Raw genomic sequence first — 12,177 nt, 5'->3', positions numbered from 1 at the left:
ACAAGATACAGGGTTGATTATTCTCTCATTTATTATTGCTTTTAAAAAGATTTTATTGATTTATTCATGAGAGACATACAGACAGAGGCAGAGACATAGGCAGAGGGAGAAGCAGGCTCCCTATAGGGAGCCCGATGCGGGACTCGATCCCAGGACCCCGGGGATCACAACCTGAGCTGAAGGCAGACCCTCAACCACTGAGCCACCCAGGGGTCCCTATTCTCTCCTTTAAAGTCTAAGGGAGTGCAGCTGCTGTGATCCACCAGGTCATGGAGGGATCTAGGTTTCCTCCTTCTCTCTGCTCCATTGTTCTCTGTGATGTCATCCTCATTGGAACCACTTCACTAACCCCAAGTCCACCTTTTAGCCCTGGTAAGAGAGGTGGAGGGCAAGCAGCCTCCCTGAAGGGCAGGACCCTGGGAAAGGCATACATCACTTTACAACATCCATTGACTGGAGCTAGTCACGTGGCCATGGCCCCTGCAGGGGAAGCTGGGAAATGTAGTCCAGCCAGGCAGTTCTATTGCTACCAGGAGGAAGGGAGGGCAGGTCCTGGATCGTGGTCAGTAAATGACATACATCCCAATGAAATAATAAACAAATATTTCATGTTGTCATAAATCTCTAAATAAATAAATAAATAATAATAAATAAATAATAATAAATAATAACAACTGCAACTGTGAATATTTCTCAAAGCGAAAAGAGTTTATTCATGATCTCCTGCCCTGGGGCCTTTCTGTGGCACCTGCAAGGCCTTCGTAGCCACTTGGTAGCATGGTGTGTCCAGAAGGGATGTACCCTTTGTGCAGTGGTCCATGAGCCACATGTTACCTGGTCCTGATGTTCTTCACTCAAGGCAGTAAAGCCTTCAGAGGTCCTGAGCTACACCATGATCTCGGGGCAAAATTGAGAAGATGGAGTTTGAGATGGGACCCCCCCTCTCCACTGTGTCTCCAAGGCCCTGATCCTGCGCACGGGGAGGTGCAGCAAGACTCAAATGCCTCTCTTCAAAACCAAGTCTTCTGCTTCTGTCCTGAGCCTTTCTCTATGAGGGAACCAGGCAGCTTTCTCTCCTCCCATTTTCTCTCTCTCTCTCTCTCTCCATCACTCCTTCCTACAAGTAATAACCCCAAACACCTAGGGACAGCAAACCAAAAGACCCCAGGCAATTGGCAAGATAATCCATTTAAAATGTTAGTTTGTGTTTGTGCTTCTTTTTTTTAAATTTTTATTTTTATTGAGTATAATTAACATACAGTTCCATTAGTTGCAAGTATACAACATAATGATTCAACAATTCCATACAGTGCTCAGTGCTCACCACAGTGTGGTCACCATCAGTCACCAAACAATGTTTTTATGGTCTAATTGACTGTATTCCCCATGCTATACTTTTCATCTCCGTGACTTATTTATTCTGTAGCTGGAAGTTCATGTCTCTTAAAACCCTTTATCTGTTTCACCCATTCTCCCACCCACCTCCCCCTCTAGCAACCACCTGTTTGTTCTCTGTATTTCTCTGTATTCAGAGTCTTGGTGGTTTGTATATTACCTGTTACCCCCATTTCCAGCAGGTAGCCAGGTTTTGTAATTCTTCACCAGAAAAGCAAGCTGGGGCCCAGGGAAGGTGAGTGAGGGCATCCCCCGAGCCACAGACAACACCTAACACAAAAGGTTGATCACTGTCCCTAAACTCTTGACATCTTGTCCAGAGCCTTTCCAGTGGTGGATCAGAATCCCACTAGAGTCCCCACAGGCACTCGGGTTTCCACAGCAACTGCAGCACTGTCCTCGGCTGTCCAGGCCCATGCCTCACAATGTCAGAAAAGCAGGCTGACTGTCAGCAGGGCGGCGGGTGTCCTGTGACAGTGGGGAGGGAGAGCCAAGGCATCGCCTGAAGGGTTGGGATGACAGCATGAGGGCCAGAGCAGTGTCTCTGCAAGTTCAGCTGCTGCTAAAAATGGCAGCGGAGACAAGGTTTGCAAAGTAGAAGGACATTCAGATGGAGACTGGCCTCCTCCCCCTTCCCTGGGGCCTGTGAGCTGTCTGTGAGCTGCATCCGGCTGGTGCCATTCTGGGCAGCCTGACATTCCTCATCTGTGCCTCTCACTGGGCCTCCTAAGGAGATGGACAGATGAGCAGATGGGTGAGGGCAGCAGCAGGGGCACAGGTAATAGAGGGAAGGAACAGGAGACAAGAGAGAGGAAGGGAAAGAAGCAAGAGAAGGTATTGGGGAGGGCAGGAAAAACAAGAAAGGAAGGAAGAATGGAGGAAGGGAACGGGGGTGGGGTGGGGGAGTCCTATTAACTCAGTTTAGGGGCTCAGGCATTTCCAACTCAAATTCCTTCTAATCCCAGTTGTTAGGGGTTAAATTATAACACTCATCCTCACCACCACCACCACCAAAAAAAGAGAAGGATATGTTGCTGTCCTAATCCTGAGTTCCTCAGAATGTGACTTGATCTGGAAATAAAACCATTGCAGATGTAAGATACCATAGAGTCCACTTACTCCAATACGACTGTTCTTTTTTTTTAAATTCAGGTATAATTAATATACAGTGTCATTAGTTTTAGGTGTAAAACATAACAATTCAACAACTCTGTATATTACTCAGCTCTCATCTTAATAAGTGCACTCTTAATCCCCATCACCTGTTTCACCCACCCACCCCGACCTCTCCTCTGGTTACCTCCAGCTTGTTCTCTAGAGTTAAAAGTCTGTTTTTTTTTTTTCTGTTTGTTTGTTTGTCTCCATTTTCTTTATTTGTGTTTCTTAAATTCTGCATATGAATGAAATCAGTATGGTATTTGTCTTTCTCTGACTGACTTATTTCACTTCCCTTTATGCCCTCTAGTTCCATCCATCCATTCATATTGTTGCAGATAACAACATAGGTGTTTCTTTAAAAAAACACAGAGACAAGGGGAGAAGGCCAGGTGAAGAAGGAGACAGAGATTGGAATGACACTGCCACGAGCCAAGAGATGTCTGGAGCCACCAAGAGCTGGAAGAGGTGAAGAAAGATCCTTCCCCTACAGATTTTGTAGAGAGCGTGGCTCTGCTGACAGCTTTGGGCTTCTAGCATCCAGAACTGTGAGACAATAGATTTCTGTTGCTCTGAGCCACGCAGTTTATTGTACTTGGTCACAGCAGCTCTAGAAAACTGGAACAAGAGATTCTGGAATGAGGATGGGGAGCCCTTGAAGAAGGTGACCCACAATGGAGCTGACTGATTCTGGTCAAAGGTAGGTGGCTCCATGGGGGTTGAGTTGCCATGGAGAGGGCCCTTGGTGAAGAGCCTAGGGCAAGGAGATTGGCAGGTGATGGGACATTCACAGCTCATGAGGCTGGAGTAGTCAGCAGAAGATGATTCTTGCTGCAGGATGACTCCTGGACACTAGAACAGTGCCCCTTGTAGTGGCCGTGTTTTCAGACTCCTTTAAACTCCCCTCCACGTGTCTACCCACATTACCTCTACTGAAAGCTCTCATCTTCCCCTATAGATCTTTTGTGCCCAGATCTGGAAAATCCTTGGTGGGCATTAAAATCAGAATACATCAAAGTCCACAGGGGGTGAGAAATACAAGCTCTTGTTTCTAGGGCATTCCTACCTAGGGGAACAGGGAGGGTTCTTCTTCAGAAAAGTGTACTTGCTTCTTGCAAGAGAAGGAGTGCCTGTATTCCAGCCTGGGAATGATTTTCCTACTCACCCTTCTCCGCCCCCAAGGGCCAAGTGACATATCTAAAAAGAAAGGTTTGCAAGGAAGGGAGGAAGAAGAAGCAGGTGGTCTGCTTCTTGCAAATCATCCACAAAAATTGTGTCTCTCTTCAACCTGTGGTCAGGAAAATGATCACAGGTTGAAAATCCTTGAAATTTCATCTGGGTGGGAGCTCTGACTTCAGGGTTTTTCAATGTCCTTCACTTTAACAGACCCTGCTTTTAAAATGGGTTTAAAATGAAAACCTTTCTGAGTAAGTGAAATTGGCAGGGGGTTGGGAGGTATGGCAGCAAAGGGGACCCGGGATTCTGAGCCTTCCACATGCCAGGACAAAACAGGGTATTGTCATTCTTTCTCCATCAGAAATATTTATGCTACAAAATGTTGTTAATTCTACAAGAAGTATTAACCAAGCTTAGTAGAGCGTTCTCCATAAAAACTGATTTAGGAGGGCTTTTCTCAAAAAGCCGGTCTCACCACAGATCAACTGAATCTGATTCCTTGGACAACAGAGAAAAGGGACCTGATGTTTTCTCAAAGATCTTCAAGCGATGCTAGTGCACTGTGAAGTAAAGACCAATGGTCTGAGGTCTGTAGACAGAAAGCTAAAGAGAGGAAGAGCTCTTACTCAACAACATGATACCTGATGGAAAGGAAATACAGACCCCACACTTCCCAGGTGGAAAGGGTATTCAACTATCCTGAACTCCAGGTTTCCTTTTTCTTTTCTTTCCTTATAGCTTGTGCATCAATAGTCTCCCTGGTTACACAGGGCTGAAAGATTGGAAGGGATGGTCCCTTAGTTTGCAGCACAGCGCTTACTGAATGGGAGCAAGCTGGCCTGCGAAGCTTCATGGAGACAGTTGTTTTTCCACATGTACAATAAACCTGATGATGCACCTAAGGCTCATTCTGCAGCTTAGAAACTGAGAATATCCTCTAAACCAAACCCCAAACCAAATAAGTTTAACTTGCAGAAGCCCTGAGCCCTTCAATGACCATAAACATCATTTACCCTGTCCAAGGGTGCCTATCTTATTAGCAATGGGTCTGGGATTCACATGTATGACTCAGTCTCCTTGCCCTGTCTCATAGCAAGGAGGGGGAACAAGAGTTGAAAAGTCAGACGGCAACAAAAAATAATTCAAAAGGATCCTAGACATTAATGTAAAATGCAAAACCATAAAACTAAGAGCTAACATAGGCAAAAGCTGACATGATTTAAGGTATAGCGATGCCTCTTTAGATATGACGCCAAAGGCACAATTCATGGAAGAAAGAGTTGAGAAGCTGACCTCATTAAAATGAGAACTTCTGTTCTACAAAACATAGTAACAAAAGAATTAGAAGATAAGCCACAGACTATGGAAAGGAGTAAAGGATATTGTAGGGTCCTCACCACCAAATAAATAAAGATTTTCTTAACCAGAGCACATACAGAACAGATGGAAGTCTGGTCCAGAAAGTTGGAATAACCTGATCAGGACTCTATGATCTGTCTCCTCAGCTGTGCTCTTGGCCTTCACAGGAACTGCCCTAGTTTGGATCCTTAAGCCTCTGGACTATTTCACCTATGCCATAATTGGTCTCCTTAGCTCCTGTATCGTTTCCATATAATATTCTATATCACCTGCAATATTCTAAAATTGCATTAAAAATGCAAATCTAATTATGTCATTTCCCTGCTTAAACTTCTTTGATGGCTTCTCACAGCCTAGAAAACCAGGTCCAATCCGCTTAGCAAAGCACTGGAATCCTGGTCAACTTTTAACTCTCATCCTCCATTGCCCCTACATCATTACCCTAATAAGCTCTAGGCAGATGAAGACATTAGCAATTCTCAAAATGCTACAACCTCACACTTCATTACCTTTGTATGTGATGCTTACCCTGCATGTGAAGGCTCATCCCTGCTTTGTCCTTCTGCTGAGTGGATTCAGCTCAGTCTTCAAGGACTGAGGCTCAAGATGTAGCTCCAGTGTCCCATATGTGGGAAGCTAAGCTTCTTTGAGCCCCTGGGCAAGGTCAATCACACTGGGAATGGAGAGAAGTTAGCAGACCTTGGAATCAGACACATCTGGCTGCAAGAGCCCACCTTGGCCACTTACCAGCTGGGTGAACCTGGGCAATTTCTTATGCCTCATTTTTCTTAGCAGGACAGAGCTAATTATACCTCCAACATAACATTATTATAAAAATTAAATATGATAATATATATAATTCCTGACACATAAAAGATATTCAGCTCATGGAACTATCATTAAAATGATTACTCTGTGTGAGTTAGGGTAAAGCTAAATTGCTATAACAGAAATACTCTCAAAACATCTAGAGAAAAGAAATGACCTTTGCTTAATAGGGATTTTGGTAATGTGGGTGCAATGTTTGTCAAAATTCAACAATTATAATTATACAATAACAGTTTGTGCCTTTCATTGTATATGAAGTTTTCTTCAAGAGAAAAAGAATTATTAAATTCTAGTTAATAATACACATGCTGAAGTACTTAGAAGTCTGCAATATACTGTGAATTATGTTCAAAAAGAAGGACTGATGGCTGATCGATGAAAAGATGGGTAAAAAGATGGATAGATTTGGAATAATGAAGACAAATATAGTGAAATGTTAGTGGAAGAATCCAGACTGGGAGCAGATGAATGTCCATTGTATAATTCCTTTAGCTTTTCTATGTGTTTCGAAATTTTCATAATAAAAATAAACAGACTCCATCACAAAATGGTTTTAAAACTATAGTTGTTTTTTTTCCCCCTTCAAGTAACAGAACCAAAGTGAGTGTGCCAAGTGTGTGGGCAGTTCTGTTCCATCTGCTCCTTCAGGGGTGCCAGGCTGCTGGGCAGCAACTCAATCTCTTCCAGGTTGTCTAGTCATTGCTCCATCATTCCCGAGATCCAAGGACGTCGTCTTCATTTGTGGCCAAAGTGGGACCGCTGTGTCTCGGTTTCAGGAGGGAGAAAGAGTGAAGGAGGTATGTTCACCTCTTAAAGCCTAGACCCAGGTGTAGACAGCGTGACTTCTGTGTATATTCTGTTTTAAGAACTGAGTCATGTGGCCCTATGTGACCAAGAAGGAAGACTAGAAAATATCTAGTTCTAAGCTCAGGAAGAGGCTGAGTTTCTCCCACCCTAGGCTCTGTGAGAACATTCAGGAGGCCATTTATTCTGAATTATAGTCATTTGGAATCCCCAGTGGACTGCTTTAGGACACAGTATTTTACATATCTTGAAATTTCCAAAACTAAACATGGGGCCTGACATGACATAGGTCTTAAAGAAATGTTTGCTGAATAAAAGAGTTTGTGGAATAATAAATAGAAGAGTTAATAGTACAAGGTGAAGAGTTAATAGTGCCTTCTTGGACCATACATTTCCCAGGATGTACCTACTTTTATCTGTGGAAAGCAAGCCATCTCTTGATCTATAATATGCCAACTCATTCAGGGGCACTGAGGTGGCTCAGTGTGTTAAGTGCCTGCCTTCGGCTTAGATCATGATCCTGGGGTCCTGGGACCAAGCCCTGTGGTGGGCTCCCTGCTCAGCAGAGAGTCTGCTTCTCCACTTTCTATCAGGCTCTCTCAAATAAATAAATAAAATCTTTTAAAAAATATGCCAGCTCATTCAAGTCAAGCAATTCTTTATTAATTTCAGCCTCCCTCCTATCTTTTCTCCTCCCTCAAGTTTTATCTTCATGAGAGACAAGAATTACTATTTTCCAAGTTTACCCAACAATATTAGATGACCTGGAAGGAAAATATTTAAACTAAGAATAGAAATGATTTTCCACATTATTAAAGCACTTAAGTAACACCAGTTTCAATTAAAATAATGTGAAATGACATAGGAAAATTGTCTTCCCATTACAATTGACCCATAAGATGTCTATTTGGTTACCATTTTTAAAAAATTTATGTAAGTACTTGGAAGTAATATAATTGTTTTTCTTCCACTATATTCTGTAATTCTGTCATTAATTTATATGGGGCTCTTTGCCCATTGATTCAAATTATTGTGGTTTTACTGCACTTCTCCAGCATTTAATCTGAGACTTAAAGAAACATAATACTGTTGTAGATGGCTTTTTGCTCAAGTGTTAATTGGATCACCATTGAAAAAAATAGAATAGGAAATCTAATGTTCTCTCTTGCATATGATGGATTTGTCTTATAAAAGCTGCAGGATTGTCTTTTCCAATTCTCATGTCATTTCTTTTTGTACAATTCAGGGACTTCCTGCTTTTTTGCATTTACATCAAGACCGCCACATGTAGTTCTGTGATAAGTCATGAATTTCCTACATTCTTTTGGCTAGATCTCCTTGTGTCTGTATTTTGGAGTTTATCTGAGCAAGTTGGTGTGATATGCAAATGTTGGCATGAAGATATGGTAAATTCTGATGGTTCAGGAATTGATTGTTAGAAGGAGAATCTTATTTGGATAGGTATGAGCCTGGGGTGTGTGCCTGACCAAAAAAGGCAGTAATACAGAAATGGGAGATATTTTTATAAGAAGATAAATAGAAAGAGGGATGGTTTGAGAATGAGGCAGGGATGCCTGCAAAAGTCAGTGGTATTAGGAGACTGTTCTAAGCATGGGGTAACTTTGAAAACACCTGTTAATCAGGATGAGAATAATAATGCAATGTCCTCAAGGTTTGGGATGAAGATATTTGTTGCTTCTCATGGGAGTTCTGGCCAGGTAGGTTAATGCTGGTGTTCCACTTTTAGAGTTGCAAAGTTCAGGGTCCCCAAGACCACCCTCAGTTTTAGTAATTTGTGACAAGACTTTACAGAACTCAGAAAAGCCAAACGCTCTTGGTTATGGTTTATTACAGCAAAGGATATTGATTAAAATCAGCCAAGGGAAGAGGTGTATAGGCCAGGGTCCAGGAGTCATCAGACATGAGTTGTGCCTAGAACACCTTTCTCCAGGATACAATATTTTGTGTGGTGACAAGCAACAGATTATTACTAACCAGGGAAGTTCAAGACTTACTGTCTAGAGTTTTAATTGGGACTCATCCACATGTCTGAACTTTGTCTCCAGCTAGTCCAGACATCAAATTAATACCATATGGTCCGAGACCCTCTACTATAAATCACATCATTAACAAAGACCCTCTGGCATGGCTCAAGGCCCCCAGGTAAACAAAATCACTCTTATCAGTCAGGTCGTTCCAAGGACTTAGAGGTTATCTTCCAGGGGCTGAGGGCAAAGGCCAAACATTTATTTGACAAGGTAAATCTTATATTGCACACAGGTGTCTTTCTTGATCAAGGAGGCCTATCATTTGATCCCCAGGGAAGATCAAAGGATATAATATGTGTCAGAGGATCAGATAGAAACTCAGCTGTTCTTTATCCAAGGGGAAATCTCAGGATTATAACAGGAGATAAAGCCCCAAAACCTGGATAGGGAAATGAGCAGACATGATGGCGGCAGGAAGGTGGTCATACCCAGGGCTGAGAAACCAGGAGCTTCTTCTTATCGGGTGCTTATCCTATGATCCTTGGATGGATCTCTCTAATAAAAAAAAATCCAAGACTAGAGTGGCCCAACTGGAAAAAACTTTTTAAAAATCCAATGAAATAAGTATTTGGATTCACATTAGTTATGACAACTAATTTGAGCACCTGAAAGTTTCCAAGTTATATATAGCTTGACCTGTTTGTGGACCAGATAATTATATCCATAATAACTGACACTCCATGTGTGCCGATGGTCAGGCACAGAGTCGGGGTGTGGGGACAGATTATAGACTTCAAATGGTACACAAAGAGCACAAGCTTCCTTTCTCATTGGGGTGGGAAGCAAGAGTGACCACAGGAGAGTCCACGAGTCTTCAAGAAGATTGTTCACAAGCCCATGAATAGCAGATTCATGCCTATCCTGCCAAGAAAAAAATCCAATTCATAACCAAACTCCTCCCTTACCTCTCAGACCAGGTCATACTGGGTTTAAATGGGAGTGTCGAGTGTCTCTAGTGTCTAGTGTCTCTAGAAATCACATGGAGGATCCTTATATAAAGACTTTGGCAGAACCTGTAGCCAACACATTTATTTAATCAATCAATCAATCAATCTGTATTTAATATCTATTGAACACCTTCTATGTGTTCATGGCAATAGATTGAGTTTCAGGGATATCACCTTAAAGCTTACCCTTACTCCCACTCTTAAGGAACATATGTATTGGGAATGCCTGGGTGGCTCAGTGTTTGAGTGTCTGCCTTTGGCTTAGGTCATGATCCTGGGGTCCTGGGATCAAGTCCCACAATCGGGCTCCCCACAAAGAGTCTGCTTCTCCCTCTGCCTGTCTCTGCTTCTCTCTGTGTGTCTCTCATGAACAAATAAATAAAATCTTTAAAAAAAAGGAACATATGTATTGAACATTCACTAAATCCTAGGAGTACATTCTCTTATTTGTCTGGGGTCTATATAGATTATGTGTGGTGTCACACATGAAAGGTGAAAGGTAGTAGTTAGGATCTAGTTGTCTCTTTACTTCCTCTTCCTGGATCCCATGGATTTTAGAGCTTTGGAGAAGTTCTAGAAGCCCTGGTGAAAATGCTAGTATGGGTGATCAAGAACAGGGTTGAAAAAATCAGCATTATAGCCAGTACTAAAGTAACAACTAGAGACTACTCTGATTGTAGGGTTCATCCCATACAAGTTGTTAAATATTTTGAATATCATCCTGGCTGGATCCTCTCCTCGTCTTTCCCTTTCCCAATGCTTTTTCTTCTCAAAGAGGAATATGATCTTCCTGATGGACAAAGATGGCCTCAGAGGACACTTTCTGGAAACTTCCACTTCTCTTCTTGGATGATAATTCTGCACACACACACAGACCCCGTCTGTGTCCTAAAGGGGTCAAGACCTTGGATTGACAAGACCTAAGGATTCACCTCTGGACAATAGGCAAATCTTCAGAATCATTTCACTGGTTCATTCTACCCCAGGGCACAGTGTGGTGTTTGGTTCTGACAGGGCTCTATTGTGTATGAGAAACTGTTCTGAAATCTCCTGACAAGAAACTAAGTCATATTACATTGCACTGTATGGGAAATCCACACCATTTCTCTCTCCCTAGCGAGGTAATCACTGCCAATTCACGGTGCTATTGTGAAAATGAGTCATTTGGGGGCATGCCAAAATGGCCAAAGAAAGGAGGACAGCAAATTGGCCCAATGGATTTGGTGGCATTAAATAACACAGATTTAAACACGATCTACTTTGTGTTGTCGTGTCTTTAATCCTTGCTGAGAATGCTGACCAAAGAAAGACATTACCTCGATTTGTGACATTTGGTCCTGTGGTTATATTCCCTTTAAGATTTCTTATTTGTCACTGGATAATATATACACATGTTTAAAAACTCAAAATGGTACGAAAATGTTCCCATTAAGAAGTCATGTTCCTAATCTCTTCACATCCACCCTCCTCCAACAGGTAACCACTTTTGTATCATTTCATATTTCGTTATGCAAATTCAAGTGGTGAACCTTCCTCTTTAAGTTAGGAGGACCCTACTTTAGAAGCTAGAGCTCGCTTCCCCACTACAAGCTCATCGTAATAGATGCATTCCCAGCCTTCCCAGCACCTGTGGTGACAACATATGATCTAGGCTCAGTCAATCAAAAGCACTGTCTCCATATTTTGAATCAGAAGGTGGTGGCATAGCAAAGCAAGCATGGGGGAGAATTTTTTCTACATCTCATTTCCAGACACGGTGGTGCTAGTGGTTCAAACTGAAGCTTCTTGGATGGATCCAGGGCCTGTGGGGTCAGTATGCATATGAAGGCATTTGCAGAGCCAGATTACAGTAAGTCTAATGACTTAAATTTCCAGGCTCCTCACCTGAATGAGCCTCTTCCTAGGACCAAAAGGGGGTTCCTGCAATCTGTTCACTGTTTTTATAGAATCTGCAAAAGCAAGCTATTTTAACTGTAATTGCTTAAGACCACTGATCCCTTCCGCTCCAAATACCCATTTGTCACACTTCCTTTTGTTTTGCATGGTGTCAGAGAGGCTGACACATTTTGGGGAACAAGCTAAAGGGAATCTGGGTTAGGATACATCTAGTTTGGGTTTAGTGTGACACATTTATGTGCTTCATAATTACCTCCATAGTCTTTGCTAGCCACCCTAAGGTCAGAATGCTGCCAGGAACATTTCTACCACCCAGTGCCCATTCACTGAGCCTCACGAGATGAAAGGGCAGGGCCAGCTTTTATACTGAAGTATGGATATGTCTTTAGAGCCAAGCCCTGGGATTATGTAGAGAGTGGAGGACAGCAAGATTCAAAATGCACAGAGCCAGAAGCCGGTCTAGGAAAATTCTCCTAAACCTTCATGGCGCAGATGAAACTCAATAGATTTTCCCAAATCTGACAACAATCCCACAACTTTTCATGATGTGGCCAGTGATGGCTGTGAAC

At 42.4% G+C, this 12,177-nt stretch overlaps 1 long non-coding RNA gene across 3 annotated transcripts in view; it reads right to left on the bottom strand.

The window, feature by feature from the left end:
- Positions 1–740: 740 nt before the first annotated feature.
- LOC140621562 (uncharacterized) overlaps positions 741–12,177 on the bottom strand; it is a 28,029-nt gene continuing 16,592 nt past the window's right edge. For 2 of the 3 annotated variants that reach the window (XR_012021319.1, XR_012021317.1), the window contains 2 exons: positions 5,614–5,758; positions 741–2,466 (listed from right to left, as the gene is read on the bottom strand). This is a non-coding gene — a long non-coding RNA (uncharacterized lncRNA). The remainder of the gene's footprint in view (positions 2,467–5,613; positions 5,759–12,177) is intronic. The other variant, XR_012021318.1, reaches the window with a different exon arrangement.

The sequence above is a fragment of the Canis lupus genome, chromosome 30 (genome assembly GCF_048164855.1).
Source record: "Canis lupus baileyi chromosome 30, mCanLup2.hap1, whole genome shotgun sequence".
Taxonomy (NCBI): domain Eukaryota; kingdom Metazoa; phylum Chordata; class Mammalia; order Carnivora; family Canidae; genus Canis; species Canis lupus.
This window is presented reverse-complemented; position numbering and strand designations above follow the sequence as displayed.